The sequence below is a fragment of the Orcinus orca genome, chromosome 12 (genome assembly GCF_937001465.1).
Source record: "Orcinus orca chromosome 12, mOrcOrc1.1, whole genome shotgun sequence".
In the NCBI taxonomy this organism is placed as follows: domain Eukaryota; kingdom Metazoa; phylum Chordata; class Mammalia; order Artiodactyla; family Delphinidae; genus Orcinus; species Orcinus orca.
In genome coordinates this window covers 10,795,148-10,817,227 of record NC_064570.1, presented here as the reverse complement: position 1 = coordinate 10,817,227, position 22,080 = coordinate 10,795,148, and the positions used below count along the sequence as shown (strand labels likewise).

At 39.5% G+C, this 22,080-nt stretch overlaps 1 long non-coding RNA gene across 3 annotated transcripts in view; it reads right to left on the bottom strand.

Annotated features, from left to right (window-relative positions):
• Positions 1–488: 488 nt before the first annotated feature.
• Positions 489–22,080, bottom strand: part of LOC125960674 (uncharacterized) — a 299,417-nt gene continuing 277,825 nt past the window's right edge. For all 3 annotated transcript variants that reach the window (XR_007470591.1, XR_007470593.1, XR_007470592.1), the window contains 2 exons: positions 1,512–1,613; positions 489–614 (listed from right to left, as the gene is read on the bottom strand). This is a non-coding gene — a long non-coding RNA (uncharacterized LOC125960674). The remainder of the gene's footprint in view (positions 615–1,511; positions 1,614–22,080) is intronic.

Sequence of the window (22,080 nt, the reverse complement as noted above, 5' to 3'; positions counted from 1 at the left end):
CCCAGTAGAAATTCAGATCCTTAACCCAGGTCTGGGGAGGGACCACACTTCACTAAATTTTTAACCAAAAACAACTCTATTAAAGGAGTATAATTATTAATAACTAGTTACTATTATCATCATCTTGATCATTAAAAGAATTTCTGGAAGCAAGTAGGGCAACAATTATTATTTCCAACATCCAGATGAGGCAACTGAAATTTCAAGGGTCTGGTGATGGCTTACGATCATATAATTTATAGAGGATGGACCAAAGCCCAAATCATGGTTCTTTGCTTGCTTGTTTGTTTCCAGATCTCAGGTCTCTCTCCCAAATGCCTAATGGATCACTTAGAGTGCGATTTATAAAAATACAAACCTATAGTAGAGTCAGGTACCTCACTAACGAATTTCTATCCATACTTAATTTCTGATGAATATAACTCTGCTTATGTTTTTGTTTCTTTTTTTTGTATTTTTACTCCTGCAACTATAATTGATGCCTTTGAACTTTAAGAAAGATGCTCCAGAGGGAATTATGACAAGTTTACGGGTATCAGGAAACTTTGTACAAAAGTACCTTTGGCATCTCTCCAGCCTTAAATTTCTCTTCGAACGGGGCAATCTTTTATTGCCTATTAGGTAAAAAGACAAATGAATACATTTAGCCTTAATAGCATTCCTTTTCAACTAGAATGCCTCTTCCATTTCTCTTCTTCCCTTTGTTTTCCCATCAGAATAAAACATTCATCTATTTATTCAGAAATGTACATTGAGTGCATTTTATATGCAAGGCACTAGAGGACAGTGAGGCGATGAAGCCAGTTGTACCAACTCTAAGTTCTAGCTTAGTCAGGAGGGCTGTGTCTAGGGGAGTCCAGCTTGTCTGGTATGAGTCCTACTTTGTATAATAATTAGGGCTAAGCCTCTTATAATCCTTCTATGGAAGGCTAAGACTGAAAATTTAGGGGGTATCCTTCAGCTGTGGGCAAAGGGAAAATATTTATCAAGGGAACATGAGTGGGCAACTGTTATTCTACAGACAAATATGGGGGTAGATCAAAAGTGTATAGAGTTTAAACCAAAGCATAAAGAAGAAATATCAGACAAGTGAGAGAACAGAGTCTGAGGACCAGTCTGTCCAAGCCGCTGTCTTGGTGACCAGCAGGCTCCAAGTGGCCAGGAGCAGCCCAAGTGTAAGCAAGCAGATGCTGGAATCACAGCCCCTGGAAGATTCCACAAACTTTTGTGACAAGACTGCAATCAGTGAGGACCTGAATGTCAGTTACTGCAATGCTTTGGGTCCTGCAGCCTCCTGGGCCTGCCTTGCATGACGGATGAGCTGAGGTCGAGCCTTGCTGCTCTTAGGGGAACATTTGGGATCAGACAAAACTGTTTGGGAATAGTGTTGACCCAAACAGAGGCCTTCTTAGCTAATGCAAGAATTCTGTAATAAAGAGAGTTCAAGGGAGGGAATGATTGGTGCTTTGGACCATAAAACCAAGGTTATTATTTCTCAAGAAGTAGAATACCTTTCCTGCCTTCATTCATTGTCCTCATGTCGGCCCAGATGGGGAACACCGGCTCCTTCTCTGGATTCCCCGAAGACTCAGAGATACGGAAATAGTAACACGCTGAAGTGACAAATTAAAATTAAATGTTAGACATTCCTTGTCTTTTTAATTTCTTCTGGTCATCAACAGTAATAGAAATTTCTCACTGGCTAAGTATCTCCTCAGACTTCCAGAAGGCTCTCTCATTCTCACCCTTCCTCCTCCCCACCCCCCCCTTTTATGTCTCACCCCCTACACAAAGGCAAGTTCATTTCTCATGAAGAGGACTTCTGCTATCTCTTGGGTTCACTGTTTCTTTCCAGTCCAATCTCCTGAGCATTCAAATGTAGCAAATGTTCAACCAAGATACTTCATTTAAATAAAAGGATATCTGGTCTAAGAATAAGTTACGGTTCTCCCTTTTTGAGCTAAAGTTGGTTTTAATAGCATTCTTTTTCCTTTCCTATTACAAACATTTGTCTATCCACCCACTTAAGAATTGCAAAACAAGCTTAGAACACAAGAGAGATAAGATGGAAATGTAAATATATACATACATACACACACACATATACGCACACGATATATATGTAATTAGCTATAAAGAAGGAAGCGTGATTGTTTGGTTCTGTGGTGTGGTTCTGGGGTCAGAAGAGGACCAGAATCAAGACCTACTATATCCTGAATTTAATACATGGAGATTGAGGTCATTGTCTTATTTGCCTGTGACCAGGACTCCTTAATCGAAGGCAACTCTGAATCTATGGGTGGATGCCAACAAGGAAGCTGGCATTGAATAAGTGTAGGATTGAGTATCCAGGCTGACTCTGAGTTTGGGGCCAACTCCATGCTTGCAGTAAACCAGGAGAATTGGAAAAACATAATTAATTTGAAATAAAGTGTAATGGTATTGGTTAAATAAGATCCTCTTTTGCCAGCCAGCCCTCAGCAGAACACTCTTGGATTCAATTACAATAAGTAACTGATGTAAAGTAGACATGATTTAAAACATTTATCACTGAGGATATATATATATATATTTGAAATATAATGTCTCCTTTAATCATATATGCAATCTTAAATACCCACATGTCAGAAATCCCATATAAAGGGAAATTCCTAATCAATATGGATTACTATACATTTTAAAGTCATAGCGCAATTTGATAAACTTGCAAATTAATTTAGCAGCAGTCATTTTAGAAAAGTGAGTGATAAGTGGGTAATTTTATTTACTAAAGCTTAAATAAAGCAGATACTAATGAATTCATTAAGGGGTAAATCATCTTCTATTCAATAAGTTTATAATAAGTATGTAGGACAAAACACCACCAAGCATAGTAGACATTAAAATAATGGTATTTAATTAAAATAAGAAGTTATACATCCTAGGTCTTTTCTCTAACAAACTTATAATTATCTTAATAAAACAAGCATATGTATTTTTAAATTTTTACCTAATTTTAGCTATGAAATTTGAAAATGTGGGCATTATGAACAAAACTTAAATTATTGCAGCCGTATCAACTCAGGAAACTTTAAATATTGGGTTATGCAACTAATTCAATCTAACTTCCTTCTCATGGGTTTTTAACAACTGTGAAAGAAAGATAAGGTGTCCTGTCTTACAGTTTAAATTAAAATAACTAAAGGCCATTTAAAATAAAATTTTAAATGATAAGCTTGATGATAACATTGGAGGGATTCTGCTACAATTTCTGATAGCAGGCTGTATCACACAATAAGCCATCAAGATATAACAAAAATTATAGTCTTTTAGAAATTTCTCTTCCAAAAAAAATCCAAAGCAAGAAAAAAGATATATGCACACATATTCATTGCAGTACTAAAGCAAAAGAAAAAAATGGAAACAATCTAAGTCTTAAATATGAAAACGGTTAAATTATGTATCTTTTAGTTGTTGAAATTTTATGAGGTAGATTAAATAATAACCAAAGTTTTTATGATAGTATGGAGAAATCCTTGCAGTATAACAAGAACTGTAAGATTACTTCCAAGCTACTGTTATAACTATTATGGATGAGAAATGGAAAAGAAGGTTAGAAGAGAAAATATAAGTACTATAAAGAGTCTGTCATGAAAACTGCTCCGCCCTGATCCCAGGTCCTTCAAGTGGGGTATTATCTGCTTCTTATTATGGGAGAAGCATCTGCTGGTAGAGTAGATGCTGTTTGAAGGAGGAAGTAAAAGAATTAGGCACATGTGTTAGAGAAAAAAAGAAAGAAATTGCACGGGGAAAATATTTTTCTTGATTCATTGTCAGTTAGAACATAGGACATAATATGGGCTAAGCAGATACGAATATTGCTATGAGCTGTTCACTCCAATGTTCATTGCAGCACTATTTACAATAGCCAAGACATGAAAACAACCGAAATGTCTATTGACAGATGAATGGATAAAGAAGATGTGGTATATACATGTTTGTGTGTCTACACACACACACACACACACACACACACACACACACACACACACAATGGAATACTATTCAGCCATAAAAAAGAATAAAATAATGCAATTTGTAGCAACATGGATGGACCTAGAGTTTATCATACTAAGTGAAGTAAGTCAGAAAGAGAAAGACAAATACCATATAATATCACTTATATGTGGAATCTAAAATATGACACAAATGAACTTATTTATGAAACAGAAACAGGCTCACAGACATAGAGAACAGACTTGTGGTTGCCAAGCAGAGGGGGGCGGGGGAGGGATGAATTGGGAGTTTGAAATTAGTAGATGCAAACTACTATATATAGAATAGATAAACGACAAGGTCCTACTGTATAGCACCGGTAACTATATTCAATATCCTGTGATAAACCATAATGGAAAATAATATTAAAAAGAATGTACATATAAATGTATAACTGAATCACTTTACTGTACAGCAGAAATTAACACAATATTGTATAAATCAACTATACTTCAATAAACTAAATTTAAAAAAAATATTGATACGAGTTGAATTGTATCCACCCAAAAGATATGATCAAGTCCTAATCCCCAGTCCCTGTGAATATGATTATTTGGAAATAGAGTCTTTGCAGATGTAACCAAGTTAAGATGAGGTCATATTAGATGAGGGTGGAGCTTAATCCAATGACTGGTGTCCTTATAAGAAGAGGAAAATTTGGACACACACACAGGAGGACACCATGTGATGATGGAGGCAGACGTTGCAGGGATGCCTCTAGAAGCCAAGGAACACCAAGGATTGCTGGCAGCCACCAGAACCTGGAAGAGGCAAGGATGGATTCTTCCCTAGAGTCTTCAGAGGGAGCAGGGCCCTGACCACACCTTGACTTTAGTCTTCTAGCCTCCAAGGTCTGTGAAAGAATAAATTTCTGTTGTTTTAAACCACCCAGTTTGTGGTATTTTATTACAGTAGCGCTAGGAAACTAAGCAAGACAATTAATATCCAGGCATAATCTATTCTACAATATTACTTCCTGACTATTAACACTTCTGAGGCAAGAAATTCAAATATCGTTCTTTATGTATGATGAGAATTGTCCTTGCAAAACTCTTTGAAAGTTAAGGGGCATTTTGGAACTGTACTAGCAGCAGGTCCCACCCTTAAGAGTGCTGACTAGGGAGTGAAAAGACTTGGGTCCCAAGACCCAAGTCATCCACCAACTGATGACTTTCCACACATTCCACCCTCTCAGTGCTCGTTCCTTGCTTTGTAAAATAGTGATAATAATGGTCTCATTGGGCTATTGTGAGAACTACATTAGCTAATAAATGTAAAGCAATTAGAACAGTAGCTGGCCCATTATAAGCATTCAATAAATGTTAGCTATAATTATCATGTCTGACTAAACATTTTGGTTCCATTCCCATTTTAGAATTACAAAAATTTCACAGGCATATTTTTAGAATGCATACATCAATTTGTAAATTACTTATATATCACCATATCAACACTTCTTTCCCAGCTCCAAGTAATTCTAACCCAAATTGACTTCGGTAACCTCAGGAGCCCTGCTCCTAGGACCACCAGAAAAAGGAATGGGCAGGAAGAGGGAAGAAAGGGAATAAAAAGAAAAGATTGCTGGTTGGAGCTCCTGTGGAATTGAAATTCTATGAAGCAGCACCAGGAAGGATCAAAGGGAATGAGGAGTTTGGACGAGGTTGTTTGATAAGCCAGGCGCTTAGACAAGCAGCATCCTCCACTGCCAATGTAGGAAATGTGACGTTGGTCTTCGTTCTTCTCACGCGGATCCACAGTCGAGTGAGAATTCCTCAGAAATCCGTGCCACCCTCTATCCATAGTTTTGTACTCACTATGGCGCTCTCTGTGTGACCGTGCATTCGAGAACCATCAGGGCAGCTCTAGCAGCACCGCTCAAGTGGAGGGGTGAGCTGTCTTGAGGGTAATTCAGCAAAAAGGTGGCAGATTTGTCAAGCCCACCCCTCTGTTTGCATGGCGCTCACCAGCATCTGCTGACTGTTGTCACTATCCTGTTCCTCACAGCTTCCCAGATATCTTAAATATTTATTATCCCCATAACCACTTGGCTCATCTCTCTGGTAATTCGGCTGCAATTCCCAAGGCCTCTTTCTTTTATCTTACCTAATAGGATAACATGAGACTGGGCCTCCAGCTAAGAAAAGGCCGGAGGTGAACAGCTCTCACAATGGGGAGCGTAGCACAAGCCAGTGTCTGAGATTTTGAAAGAAGTGCTCCTATTTCTGAAGGCCAAATCCCAAACTTACTCCTGTTGAGAAGCTAATTAGCTATTTAAATGTCCCTGACTAATCTTCTAGGCTTTCTTTTACAAATTAAGTATAAAATAAGATTGCCCTGATAACTTGTATACTGTGTAATTAAAAAAAAAAGTGCAACTATTGCAACTTGCAATAGTATCCAAATGTAATCCGAGTGGATTGTAATCTTAGTATAATCCGAGTCCCATGTACCTACCCATCAAGGCTCATAGTCACCCAAGGAATAAATCCAGGAGGGAAGCAAGCTTGACAGATACCTGTGTTGTCAATAGAAACAAGAAAAGGGGTTTTGTAGAGCAAAGGGAGAAATGGCAACTCATATTGTGAATGGTGTCGGTGCTGACACGTAGCTGGCACCTGAAAGAAATATCTTTTATTGGATGTCAGCTTAAGAAGAAGAAAAGAAAGGAAACCAGGGAAAAAATTAGCTGAATGAGTACAAGGGAAAAGATCAATAACACCCTCTGATGTTTTTTTGGCAAATTGGCCAAGAAAGGGCTGCAGTCTTTACTGGCTGACAATTCTGGCATCTTTCCCAAATAGAAATGTTGCAGCCAGAAAATGCACTTAGCGAATTTAGTGAGACAATTAGTTTGGGAATATGTACGAAAAGGCAGAGCACAGACTGATAAAATGACTGTCATCTAAGCGCTTAGGTCCACCCTGATGTTGTACGTTGGTAACTGGTTGATGTCACCTGGTTGGTGTGGGTACAGGGATCCTTAATGCCCAGATTGTGTGCTTGGCATCCAGCATAGGTGGTGTGACCAACTAATTTATCACCCAGATCCAGAGGGGGTGCTATGAATAATCACACTGGGCCCTAGGCACAAACCCAGACTGTCCCAGGCAACCCAGGGCATATCGACACCCTACCAAGGACACTTAACTCTCCCAGAAATCCACTGTCATAGACTAGGATCCTTGACCGGGTAGCTGCTTTGATACCATGAGCCTTTACTCACAAGAAGCCATAGGTGAAAGGGGCAGATTAACTGGAATTCAACTTGTCACTGGTACTGGAAACATGACCTCCAAATCACTTGCCGTCTGCCGTCAGGACAGCAGTCCTAACCTGTGGCTTTTATACTTTTCCTTTTCCTCTGGTCAAGGAGATTTTCAACCCAGAGTTTTCATTCTGGATTAAATAGGGACAGGTGGGCATCCTTGTTATTAATTAAAATGTAAACATAATTGAACAGAAACAACCCAGCAGTGTGTATTTCCATGAAGCTGCGGCACCCAATAACCTACAAAGAAGGGAGACAACCAAGTACGGTCACAAAGTTCTAGTTCGCTTCCAAATGCAGGAATTCAGTCCGTTTTAGCATACCATTTTCATTAGTTCAATTTCCATGGTTTTAGCTTTGCAAAACTACTTTTTATTGCCATAGAAATGGAAGTTTTCCTCTCCCTCATATCGATCTTTTGCTCCCACCCCAAGCCACCCAGGTAGTTCAGTTTTGAATTGTAATAGATGTACATTTGCTTTTATTAAATTTTGGTATCAAGTCGTGCAAATAAAACGGAGAAGAAGAGACACTTGTGGAATTTCACTCACAGTCTGGAATATGAAAAATAGTCATTTAGCCGCTGGGTCCTTCTGACTAAAACTTTTAATTCACCCTGAGTGCTGTCCCACAGAGGCTGAGAATTCTAACATCTTACGATACGGCTTCCAGAGAATCATAGTGGATTATATTAAGTACCGCTAGAGTAACATGTGTAATATGCTTTACTTTCAAAGTGTTATCCCAGATAGGTGCCCATTTATCTTTACAAGAATTTTGTGAGGGGTCATAGAGAAAGTGCATTTGCGACCAGTTAGCAGATTATCATTATCCATTATAAGAAACAAAATCATATAGTCGTGTTTTTTATATATTCCTCAGCTGGTATTCAACCCAAAAATGTAACTCATATTTAGAACTCAAATATGAGAGTACTTGCAATGGTTATATGTTGTACCTTACCGAATTTAAAACCTTAAAATTTCCAAAAAACATTTTCATAATTATATTACATCAACCGCATTTAAAGAAAAACAATATGAACTCAAATGCATATGTGATTAGGAGATTCACTTTATGAAAACTTTAAGTCACTCCCAGTGTATGGTCCCACATCACCAGCATAAGGGCCGCACCAGAAATTTTGATATAAATTATTAGAATAATGATAAACATTTTCAAAAATACTTGCCAAAGAGATTGCCATCATATAATGAGTTGTCCAAATCAGAAAACAGAATGTCAGGACAAGAGGGATCAGCCAGGACCACAAAGCACAAACTAGGACTGCCCAGCTGCCACACTGGAATGTATTATCCCTCTAGCTGAAGTCCAAAGCAGATTGGAGGAGAGATTTGTAAAGACCATGTAGACACAGTGCAGATTTTAATAGGAGATGTTATGGAAGTTCTTATCTAACCATGACTTAACAAAAGGGGAACACTGGTCTCTTTGGGTGATAAGTGATTTATGGTAAAAGAAGTTAAAAGAATGAAAAGAGTATTTTGCACATTTCTGCTAATTAAAAAAACAGTTGGAAGAGGGGGTTGGGAGAAATAAACTGTCTTTCCTTTGGGCTAAAGCCAAGGACAACCTCAAAGGAGATCGTCTTCAGAGACGAAAAATCGGAGGAACTACTTCAGGAATGCAACCAGCCCGTGTGACACGTGATGCGGTGGGCGGAGGTTTCTAATTCAAGAGGCTTGCTGAATTGGGGAGGGGGAGGCCCTTTGTTTTTCATTCTTGTGTGTGGGCTCTGTGTGCTTTGAAGTTCTAGCCAGCAAAGAAGAGAAAAACTTGCACCGGTGTTTTTAGTTTGACTGAGAGCTGTTATTTAGGGAATGCCTCCTGCATATACGCACTGCGTGCTGATGCTGCAGGTTTAACAGAGCCTGTAATAATCATCTAACTGCGTCTCTGAAATGAACGCACAGACTTAGGATCTTGCAAGGTAACTCACGAAGCCATCATTAGTGTACAGCTACACAATTCCTGAACACAGCTAGAAAGACTGTTCTGTTGCCACTTATCTGAAGAGGTTAAAACCATCCAGCACACTGCCTATTAAAACGTAAAAGCAGCATTGAGTCCTTTCATTTCACTCTAATTCCTGGCACTGGCTTCCTGATCCTGTAGGGGCATTCTCGTTAGGACTTGTTGCTTCCCCATTCAATATCATTCGTGGCAAACCGTTTGGCCAACAGTTATGCCCTGTTCTTTTGTTCTTGAAGGAAACATCTGTTCTTTTGTCAGGGAGCACATGCCAAAAACTCTGCAATTATAAGCAGAGGGCTCTTCAGGGAGTAGTCAATGCATCATACAGCCTGGAGCACAGACCTTGAAAACTTCCTGCACTCCTGTCCCTGCAGCACCCTGGATGTTAGAGAATTGCTAGCTGGTCACAGTGAGATCCCCACCTGTAGGCCCCCCAACTCTCCGGGCTGGAGGAGGGAGGAAGACAAATGGGAGGTGTGGTGGTGGAGCAGAAAGTGGGGGGTAATAATTGATGAGGCTGCATTAAAAACATACACTCACTTGACAAGAGTGTGTAAGCCACCCACTGGGATCTGAATCCCCTAAGCTTGTGCTGTGCTGTCCCAGCATCCTGTATCATACGGCTAAAGGAAGAAATTAGCTGGAGAAAAGAACACACTGAGAGGCATGCAGAAAATGACTGAAGGAACCACGTAGGAGTCCTTGAGCTCTGACCTTCTAGTTCAGTCAAGGTGCAATGCCTCTCTCTCGGCCTTGGCTTTCAAGGCCCCACAGGCAAGCTGAGGAGACTTGCTTCCTGGGTCTGAATTCAGGTTCCACCCATTGCAGCTCTCTAACCCTAGAGGAGTTACAAGCTCTCTGAGCCTGTTTCTCTATCTGTAAAAGGGAAGCAGTAGTGGTACGTGTGGCATAGATTTGCTATTAGCATATGTAAAATCAGTAATCTAAGTTTCTATCTTCAGAAATCAGAAAAAGTAAATTAAACCCAGAAAAAGCAGAAGCAAAGATTGGAGTAAAAATCAATTAAGTAGAAAAAAAAATAGAGACAAAGTTGGTTCTTTGAAAATACTGATAAAATTGACAGTCTCTTGCTATACTTAAAAAAAAAAAAAGAAACATAAATTAGCAAAATCAGGAATTAAAGAAGAGATAGCACTAAAATTCTTTCAGACATTAGAAGGTTAAAAAGTAAATATCATGAACACTACTATGCCAATAAATTTGATAACTTAAATGCAATTAAAGATTTTCTAAAAAACACAATGTAAGAAAATTGACTGTAGAAGAAATATAAAATTTAAGTAGCCCTAGATCTATTAAAGAAATTAAGTTCACAATCAAAACATTTTCACAAAGAAAACTTCAGGCCCAGTTGGTTATTTGCTCTCACTATGATATAATGTTGTGCTGAAGTTCTTATATGGTGCAATAAGGCTAGCAATAGAAATAAAAGGCATAAAATTTGAAAGTAAAAAATTAAGGCAATTGTCTGCATAGAAAATTCTAAGGAATCTATAAAAAGAGCTACAAAAATTAAGTGACTATAATAAGGTTATGGGTCAGGTCAATATACAAAATCAAATGTATACTAGAAATGCGATATATACCAGCAGTAAACAATTAGAATTGAAAATTTAAAAAACAATAAAATTCATGGTGGCATCAAAAACAAAACCAAAAAAAAATGTACTCAAGGATAAATTTAACCAAATTTGTGAAAGACCTATGCACTGAAAACTACAAAACATTGCTGAGAGAAATAAAGGATATAAACAAATGGAACAATATATCATCTTCATGAATTGGAATACACAGTAGTAAGATAAGCATTCTCCCCAAATTGATCTCAGCTTCAAGACAATCTTGACGAAAATCCCCTCGGGTTCTTTTACAAAAATTAACAAGCTACTCTAAAAATGTATGTGGATATGCAAAGAACATAGAATAGAGCCAAAACAATTTTGGAAAAGAATAAAATAAGAGGGCTTTAACTACCTGAGTTCAAAACTTCTAAATACATGGAAACCAAGACGTTGTGTCTTCAGTGTAAGGATAGACATAGAATAATGAAACAGAATAGATTCCAGAAATAGATCTAAACTCTTATGTTCAATTAGTTCTTGACAAAGGCATGGATGCATTTCAGTAAAGAAAGTATAGATTTTTCAACAAATGGCGCTGAACAACTGGACATTGGTATGGAAACAAAAGAACCTCAAGCCCTGTCTCACACCATTCACAAAAATCTATTTGAAATGTATTAAAGACTCAACATGGAAGCTAAAAGCATAAAACTTCCAGAACAATACACAGGAGAAAAATCTTTACAATCTTGGCATAGGCAAAGATTTCTTATGGCACAAAAGAAATTAAACGTTAAAGGAAAAACCAACAACTACACTTGATCAAAATGAAAACTTCTGCTCTTCAAAAGATGCCACTAAGAGAATGAAAACGTAGTCCACAGTCTGGGAGAAAGAGATAGATGATAGGTGGATGGATGGATGGATAGATAGATAGATAGACAGATAGATAGATGATGGATACAGATAGATAAGATACTCTTTTGTGAAGATATATCTTCTGTTTTTTTAACATCTCCCCGTCATTGCTCAATAACAAGGTCTTGAAAATTATTCCCCATTTTTAAAACATAATCATAAGACCAAGATAAAGATTCTCTGGCCATACTCCAGATAAAAGCAGAGAGGACACGGAGAATGGAAAGGTCTATATGGACTAGGGTCCCTGCAGGGTTATGGTACAGCCGGAGAAGTTCAGTTGGCCGAACCTCTGAGACGACTCCCAGAGAGGACACTCAAATGAGGAGGCTGAAGATTCACCCTAGACACTGAAGTTTAAAGGACAAAAGTATTTTAAATCTTAATCTTTTGTTTTGCTTTATTTCCAGCTTTATTTAGGTATAATTTATATACAATAAAATCCACCCATTTTGAGAGTACAGTTTTATGAGTTTTGAACAATGGTAAAAGTATCAACACAATCAACATAGAGAACATTTCCATCATCTTCCCACCTCCAGTCCCAAGTACCACTAATCTACTTTTAATTGCAATATTTTAGATTTATTTTTTAAGAATTTCGTATAGGGCTTCCCTGGTGGCGAGGTGGTTGAGAGTCCGCCTGCTCATGCAGGGAACACAGGTTCGTGCCCCGGTCCGGGAGGATCCCACATGCTGCGGAGCGGCTAGGCCCATGAGCCATGGCCGCTGAGCCTCCACGTCCAGAGCCTGTGCTCCGCAACGGGAGAGGCCACAACAGTGAGAGGCCCAAGTACCGCAAAAGAATTTCGTATAAATGGAATAGTACAGTATGTATTACCTTGTGTTTGGTTTCTTTTGTTTAGCATAATGTTTTTGAAATTTTTCATTTCTGTGTTTGTGAGATATGCCACAATTTGTTTGATGGGCATTTGGGGTATTTCAAGTTTGGGCTCTTATGAATAAAACAGAAGTTTTCATTTCACTTGGGTGAAAACCTAGGAATGGAATTTCTGTTTCGTATGGTAAGGAAATGTTTCATCTTGTAAGAAATGGCCAAACCTTTTCCCGAAGTCGTTGTAGCATTTTACATTCCCACCAGAAAAGTGTGAGAGACCCAGTTGCTCCACATTCTTGGTATTGTCCGCGGTTTTAATTTCAGCCATTCTAGTGGGAGAAATGGTATATCATCATGACTTTAATTTGCATTTCCCAAATGGCTAATGATAACTGAGCATAATTCCATGTGATTATTGGCCATTCAGATTTCTTTTGTAGAGTTTCAATTCAAAACTTTTGTCCATTTTGAAATTGTATTGTTTGTGTTTTTATTATTGAGTTGTAAGATTTCTTTGTGTGTTCTAGATATTTGTTCTCTGTAAGCTATATGCATTGTGAATATGTTTCCCAGAGATCAGACGATATATCTTCTTTGTGTCTCCCATAATTCTTGCCCCTCTTATCTATGTTAGAAGGGCAATAATATAGATATAGATAAGCCAATAAATTGAGGACCAACTAGGCATTAGCTCCAGCCAGAGAAATGGAATAAGAAGTCAAGACCCACGCCCTCCAGGAGCAAAGAACTCACGTATTAAAATATAGCAAGGCATTCTCTGATTGGTAGGCAAAAGCATAGCGGGACAGTGTACCATGTAGCATAATCAGACCATAGTCAGCTTTGCTAAAATAAAATTCTATCTAGCGTTTACTTGATTTGGTCCACCATTAGTAGCAGAATTCAGACACTATACATAACAATAATTGAAAAGGTTCTGATAATCAGGCATTTAAAAATTTTTATTCCCTTTTTTGAGCGCTCAGCATTGATCTGAGCATTTGAGAGATATGAGCTCATTTAACACAATGACCGTATGATGCAGGTGTGATCTCAAGAACGGCAGCATCAGCGTGATCTGGGAACTGGTTACAAATGCAAATTCTCTGGTCCCACCCCAGATGGACAGAATCAGACACTCTGGGGGTGGGTCAGAGCACTCAGATTTACCAGGGGCCATCCAAATGATTGTGATAAGATTAAAATTTGAGACACACGGGTCAAAACTATCTTCTTCTTGCTTAAGAGCTGTGGTCTCTCTTAGCATCTATCAGACTTTATCAGACTTCAGTCTTTCAGCACTGAGCCTTTCACTTTCGATTAGCAGCAAACGCTTCCTTTTTAAAAATTCTACCAAAGCTGGTCATGGCCGGTGATGCCGCAGCTAGTGAAGCTGTGCTCACTGTGGCTATACTGACGTTCTCTTTGGCACCTGCGTTCTTATCAGCATATCAGATTTTCTCTCTCTCTCTCTCTTTTTTTTTTCCACAATGGACAAAGAAGGGTTTCAAAGACCCTCTGGCAGGATATTCCACCTGCTTAGACGAACAACGGAAAGTAAGTCTATTGTTATGCAGAAACAAGAATGCCATGTTACTTTCCGTGTAACCTCTTTGAATATCTTCCTGGTAAAATGCCTCAAGTAGTCCAGTCACTTGGGGCCACAACAGCTCTTCAGCAGAGGCTGGGTTGGTAAGAGTTGGGTAGAGAAGGAGGAACAAGCAACGCAAACAATGAATGCAAGGTTTTGTTTTTAATAGTAAAGTATTTCAGTTCTCCTCCTCTGAGCATCAAGTGGGAAATGATCCTTGCATTGGAACAGAAAAAACAGCTCCACATCAATAAAACAAGAACACACATCACCTTGCACCAGTGTGAACCTCGGCAGTACATGATGGCTACAGGCTCCACAGAAAGCACAGAAATGAGGATGGGGTTGGGGGGAGGGATCCAAGCACCAGCCCAGAGACTGCAGGGCTCAACATAAACAGCTGTCCTGCATCGAAAAATGAATAGCTTTGAGCAGAAGACAATCAAGTTGTAGAGGTGAGTTAAGAGAAGGAAAGACAGTGTCATTAAAGTTACCCTGTCAAGGAGCTGGAGGAGATGTTCAATATCTTCTAGTGCAACTTCCTGAACTTACAGAAGGAGATCAGGTCCTTCTGGTTGGGAACAAGTAATTTTCAAACCAAGGTCAGCTGCTCATTAGGGGCGGAGCTGTGGACTCAGACCTTGGTCTCTTGGCTTCAATTTGTTTTGAGTGGTTGAAGTCCCTATTTTTCTGAAAAGTGCAAATGATGGAACTTCAGACAAGGGGAGATCATTATGGACTAGAGGTCCTAAGAACGATTCAATTAGAAAAGTGAGGCTTAACTCAGGCTCTAAATGGTATGCATATCAGAGCAGGTGTGAGGACCTGGTTTCACATGATGCCCTGAAGCCCTCACGGAGCACGGACACTGTATCTGCAGCCCTGGGAACAAGCCTGTAACAGGCTCTCTCCTAAAAAGGAATGTGCTGAATTTTCACTTGGCGAGACATCTCCAATGGTCACAAATTCTACTTTGTGGTCAGCCTAACAAGAAGGCACATGTCACAAACACAACTCCAATGCTTTTCCCCACAAGTCATGCTCGCCCCTGAGTGAAAACAGGACCTTAGTGGTGTCTTCTAAGAGAGTTTTTCAAAGCAAGCTCGCACAAAAGAAGAGTGTCATTTTGAAGCTCCTAAAGGATATTTCAGTTCAGAGTTGTTTCATATAGTTCTTTAAAAATTTATAATTAGGGTTTCTGCCCCTATTTGCATTCTAAAAAGATGGTCCTTTTTAACATTATCTGCTATTGCTCCCCCAACTCAAAAATAAAACAAAATGAAAAGAACAGTTAACTTCAACATGTTTCAATTATGCCCAGATAAAGGGAAATAAGAATAAAAAGCAATAAGTCTTTGTTTCAGCCTGTGAAAATCCATCTCATTATATTCCTGGGTCCTAATTTAAAGAATAACAGACGCGGTTGGAGTCCAATGAATGTTAATGCTGCTATTGTTAACATCATGAATGGTGTGGGGCCTTCTCCTTCCCAGGCACCACCTTTCGGAACAAAGGAAAGGAACACTGTTGTTCTGCTATTATCCAAATTGGCGTCTGGCCTCCACTCTGGGAAGTGACTGGGGCCCGCTGCTCTTTCTCAGGTGACCTCAGGGAACACACACGTGCCATTAACCTAACTGGCCACTGGGTGTAACTGTGCTCCACACAAAAGGAAGCGGAGCGCCTCTCAGGGGCTTTCCCCAGCAGAGTTCAGACACACGCGTGCACACGCACGCACACACACACACGGACACACCCACGAAGCCTCCCCCCTCAGAAGGGAAAGTTTAAACAGTCAACTCATGCTTGTGTTTAACTTTCCAATAGGTCAACTTTATTAATTTTCCTTTTACCCCCAAAAGAATATCTAATCTATCTATCAGGTCTCAATTAAAGGATGAGAAGCACACCAGGTTTGTATTCCCAACAACACACATCAAAAGAAATCACCCTCTACCTGAACTTGTTAAAAATGAAAAGAAAAAAAAAATGAGTGAGTCCTCAGAAACTCACACTGGCTGGGCCTAAACACCCCCTGCAGCAAAATCTGTCCATCCCGCAGCTCATGGTAACTGTGTCTGGATTGCAGACACTACTCCTCCCAGGTTTCTTTTGACTAGCAGAGCCAAATATGTTTGGTGTAGTGAATTAGACCCACATCCACTGCAATTTTAAATAAAACTGATTCAGCGTGATATGCACTTGGGTCCAAGTGACACAGAAGATAGCTACGCTCAATGGCATCTCCTGGTATTATTGGCAGATTAGGCTTTTTCTTTCTTTTTCACAGAACGCTCTTTAAGTGGTAGAGCAACAGAAAGAGGGATAAAATCCAGTACTGCAAAGAAACAAGAAAAGTTAAACACTCACATTGTTTTTGTTTTTTTAATTTTAGTTACTTTTGGCTGTGTTGGGTCTTTGTTGCTGCACGCGGGCTTTCTCTAGTTGCGGCGAGCAGGGGCTACTCTTCGTTGCGGTGCGCGGGCTTCTCATTGTGGTGGCTTCTCTTGTTGCGGAGCACGGGCTCTAGGTGCACAGGCTTCAGTAGTTGTGGCTCATGGGCCCTAGAGCACAGGCTCAGTAGTTGTAGTGCATGGGCTTAGTTGCTCCGCGGCATGTGGGATCTTCCCAGACCAGGGCTCAAACCCATGTCCCCTGCATTGGCAGGTGGATTCTTAACCACTGCACCACCAGGGAAGTCCCCACTCACACTGTTTTTAACTCAACCTTCTAACTACCTCCATTCGCAGTCTCAAAACAGACACACACACACACACACACACACACACACACACACACACACACTCCACAGAGGATGGAGCCTATTTTCTTAAATAGTGACCTATAGTTTAAATTGTGTCATTCTCTTTGAGCCTACATAAAGGGGTATTCATTTGATCTATATCATTTTTTTCCCCAAAGGTCCAAGGTGCTTTCACAAGGCTATATTAAAGAGTGGGAACAAACACATTTTGTCTCCATGAAGAAGCAGAGTCCAACATTGCCCTTAGGAGCACATCCCATTTTTCTAGCATCTTATTTCAAAGGAATCCTTAATGTGTATGTGCAACGTTCAGAAAATATTTGTTGATCGCTAACACTGTGTCTGAAAATCAGTTGGAAGATGTTTTGTCGAGCTTGCCAATTTACTGAGATCAGCTAAGCGCCTGGAGTTCCTCCATGTTCCTTGATTGAGGACATTTTTTTTTTTATAGAAATGTTTCTGTGGAGAGTCTAAAAACTAAACAAGAAACCACAGTCTCAGAGCTCAGACTGAAAATCTTCAATGGGCCTGGAGTCATTGCACTTTTATACCAAACACAATAACTTTTATTTTTAAATAAAGTATTGCATCCTATATAGTCTCATTGCTTAAGAAGAAACTTGGGCACAGTTAATGAAAACAAAATAAATCTCATGGTCCTTAAGATTTTCAGCCATGTCATTTCTTATCTTAATTTTTTTTCAGGAAAAAAAATATGTGAAGTCATGCTTGTGGCCAAGAGTGTATTGGTAGGTATTTTAACATCCCAGGATAGTAAAAGCAGTAGCTGCTTTTTTGTAAGAAGGAAATTTTAAATGCATATTGTCCTTGTTAACATGAAGCTCAGAGACCAGATTCACTTTGTGCCATCTTCTGGCACTATTCTGGACTCAAATCGGTTCTCACAGCAATGAACTAAGAAGTAACAGGGCAGGTGCTTTAAAGTTATTTTCCATGTCAAACTGCAATGGGAGTTTATAAGTGCCAAAGATAAAAATCGACTCAGAGACTACTGGTTATTAATTTTTATCAATTAATAATCAATGGGTACCATTAGAATTAGTACACTGGGATTAGGACAGTTTCTCATCAATGGGTTCAAGTTTAAATGAAAGGAAGACTAAATTCTACGTGGAGAAGAGAACTTCCTTTATCTGACCACTGCTTGCTTTTTTCCAGCCTAATCTCTCAACAATCCTGCCATGAACCCTATTCCAGCATTCCCTGAACAGACCCACTTTCAAACATCCGTATTTTTTGCACATGTTGTGGCCTGAAGAGCTTCACCCCAGGCATCATTCTGCCTGCCCAACTTCACAAACTCTTCCTCACTGTTTTAGTCAAAGTAAAATGTTACCCCTTCTAGGAAGCCTTCTCCAAATGCTCTCCATTGAGAGCGTCCATGGGATTTGAGGCATCCTCCCCCTATAGAGCATTTAACTTTTTGTTTTTATAGTGACCGTGGGTATTCATAACTGTGTCTGAGATTAGGCTGGGAACAAGAGGCATATTTTCATATTTGTGCCTCCACAGGGACTTGAACAGTATGTAGTACTTTGTAGGAGCTCAGCGAACATTGAATAAAGGAAGGAATGAAGAAGGCACGGGTGAAGTGAGTAAGTAAATTAATTAATAAATGGACAGATGAATAAAATCCAGACTTGGGCAAGACACTCTAAACATACAGGCTCACTTGTAAACCAAGATGAAACGAAGGCAGGACGCAATGCAACCTCCCACGTGGTGGAAACATTCCCCTGCACATCTCGACGAGGGAGCAGCTTCTAACAGCCCCTAGAAGAGCACATCCTCTTACACAGGACCTGCTCCTCTGCCAGAAATGGGCCTCTCTGGACTAACCCTTTTCCAGTTAAGACCATGAATTTCAAGCCCTGAACAGCAATATAGGTGCCACCTGATTTGATTTTAGCTTAACAATTTCCAAACTCCTATTTCCCTATAATTTGATTTGAAAATCTTACTCTGGTCTCTTTTCCTTTTGCTTTTTCCTATGACTTTTCATTCGAGAGCATTCTATATGGCTTCTCAGCCAAAAGCTTCCAGATGGGGCTTCATAATCAAAGTACAGGGATTCCTATTTTTTTAAATAAGCTGAGTTGTGAATCTTCTTCAGCTTAAAAACATTCACCTGACTCATATTTCCATCACTTCATGTTTAGAAAGATCTACTCTTCATTGGTTGATCCTATCACACAAACGTATTCCGATCGGTTGCTTCTGTAACCATGGTGATGACCATGGCTCTTACCGTCCCCTCCGACAGAGTGGGTCCCGGATCAATAGCGTCGGCCCTGGACTCTTCAAACACTAATCTCACGCGTCTAACAGGCTACTAGACATATCTATTGGAGTGACTTGGCAGAATTTTAAATAGGATTCTCCCACAAACCAAAAGCATCTCTCCCTAAACAGCTCACCAGCTTTTAGCTGTTAATCATACATCAGCTTCTTTAGTCATGAAGGTTGAACATTTCTAGTTTCCTTTGCTTTCTTTCTCCACCAAAATGGGACCTGTCCTTAGGTCCTGACAACTGTGTTTTCAGTTACCTGGCAACTGACGTCCAGTTACATCGCACACACCAAATGTAGTCCTTCCCGTCCCTTCTGAACTTTATGTAACACCCACAGGATGTCAGAGTACTTGTCACCATGCTGGTTTCCCACCAAGGGACAATACATAGGTCATTTAAATATTCCACATTTGATTCCTTCCTCTAGCCTTTAACACAGTGCTAGGATGTATGTAATTCATAAAAATGTATTATCAGATAACTATTAAATCACAACCTTCTTTACATCACTATTTTCTAGGTTCACATTAAGCAGTACTTCCTGCTTGGACTACTGCATTCTCGTGTTTAACTCTTTTCTCTGCCTGTGAATCTGTTATTTTATCTAATCCATTACACACCACATTAATTTTCCTATGTTATTTCATCTTGTCCAAAAACTCTTAATGGTTCCTCCTTGCTTAATGAAGTGAGAAAATTTCCTTTGCCCAGCATTTGGGTCTCTTTAAAATTTTAGACCCAACCTATCTTTCCATCTTTATCACTCAGTACTGTCCTAATTGTTCCCTTCCTTGGTATTTCCTGACCACGGCTCTATCATTATTAGGATACTCATTTCCCATCTTCTTCTACCCTCCTGGTCCCCAGTGAAGTTCCCTCCATTTGTTTTTAGTGCTGTGTGACCAGCGTGAAATTTAAGTGAACCCTCTAGGCTTGGCATACTTCACAAAAGGTCTGTGAGAGGTCCTTCATTTGTTTATATTTATTTTTAATTTGTCTTCCTTATCCCTCATCCTCACTTCTCTTTCCTCTGCAGTCATGCATTACATATCCTTCTATGATATCTACCTACCTATCCATCTCTCTCTCTATCTATCGGAAATGGGGGTATCTATCTATATACATTTCTGTTAAAACATGGAATATTGTTTTATGAATTTGAAACTTACATAAATGATATTATGCTATAGCATTTTTTCTGATCTCTTTAATTCACCTCTCCTCTTGAGTGTAACTCCTTGTAAATCTAGGTCATTATTTCCATCTGCTGCATTTTTACTTTTACTCACCCCCACCCTCTTATGTGAGTACCTAAGCTGTCTCCAGTTGCTTGCCGGTAAAAACAGCGCTCTGGAAAGTATCCTCATACCAGCTTAATTCTCCCATACATACAAATTCAAACCTAAATGCCACCTCCACGAGTAAACGGCCATCAGAAATGTACTTTCTCTTTGAATCTTTCATTCATTCATTCCTTAATTAAAACAATATTTATTGAGTCCCCATTATATTATAATCCCTGTTACAGAGCAGTAAACAAAAAATATAAAGCCCTAATGGAGCCATAGGTAGTCAGGACAGAGAGGCAGTAACCAAATAAATAGGTAAAATATACAGAATGTTACATACTAACAAGGGCTATGGAGAAAAATAAAACAGAGAAACCAGATAGGAGGTCCAGTTTGAGAGAGGGCTATAACTTGAGGGAACAACAGTCATGGTCCAGGAAATAGCACGTGCAAAGGCCCTGAGGCAGGAGCAGCTTAGGCACACATGTTTGTGGATGGCAAGTGGGCCACTCTGGCTGGAGGCAGGTGAGTAAGAGGAAAGAGTAGAAGATGAGATCAGAGAGGTAATGGGGAGCCAGATAAAGTACAATGGGACCCGAATTCTACTTATCTCAGCCTCTCTCACAGGACTTATCCCTTTAAGCCTTTATTACAGTTTTATGGATTATCATCTCCTCAATCAGATGGTCTCTTACTTACCTTTGTGCTCCTCATAGCACCCATCTCCACAAGCGGTTGTTGAAAGAATGAGACACAAAGGTCTAACCTGTTGTGTTACTCTCCAGAAGACACATTGAGAAGAAGTGAATAACGCATAAGGATGTGTGTGGCACTATATGCACAGTTTGGGGCATTGTGCAAAGCTTATAAGAGCCCTAGTCTAATACAGGCAATTATAAGAGTGATAAATACAAGAAAAAAATAAGAATGCAGTTTTGTGAAAACATGGGTAGAAACACATATACAAGAACCAAATCCATTAAAGATATTCTTACTGCTTGTAGAAATTTAATGTCTATTGGGCTCAAATTGTGTCATGGCAGATACAATCTCTGTCTGACCATACAAGATTGAAAGTCTGCCATATTAGAATTAGGTCTTGGTGCAAGTGAAAGAAAATCCAGTTAACTATGCATAAATATATCAAGTTTCATTCTCTCATGTAGAGAGTATGAAAGCAGACAATCCAAAATTCGTGAGGCCACTTCACAGTCACAAGAAACCAAGGCTTCTTCTACATTATTGCTCTTCAGCCTGGGCTGTTGATTCATGATCCAATGTGGCTGCTTGAGCTCCAGTCATTGCACTCACATTCCAATGAGCAGGAAGAAAGAAAGAGAATAAGGGCATATGCCCTCCCTTTTAGGACACTTCCCCAAATTCACACACTGAAACTTCCAAAGATCCTTCTTGGTCAGCTCTGACTCCAAAACCACACTTGCAAAGGAGATCAGAAAATATAGTCTTTATTCCAAATGGCCATGTGT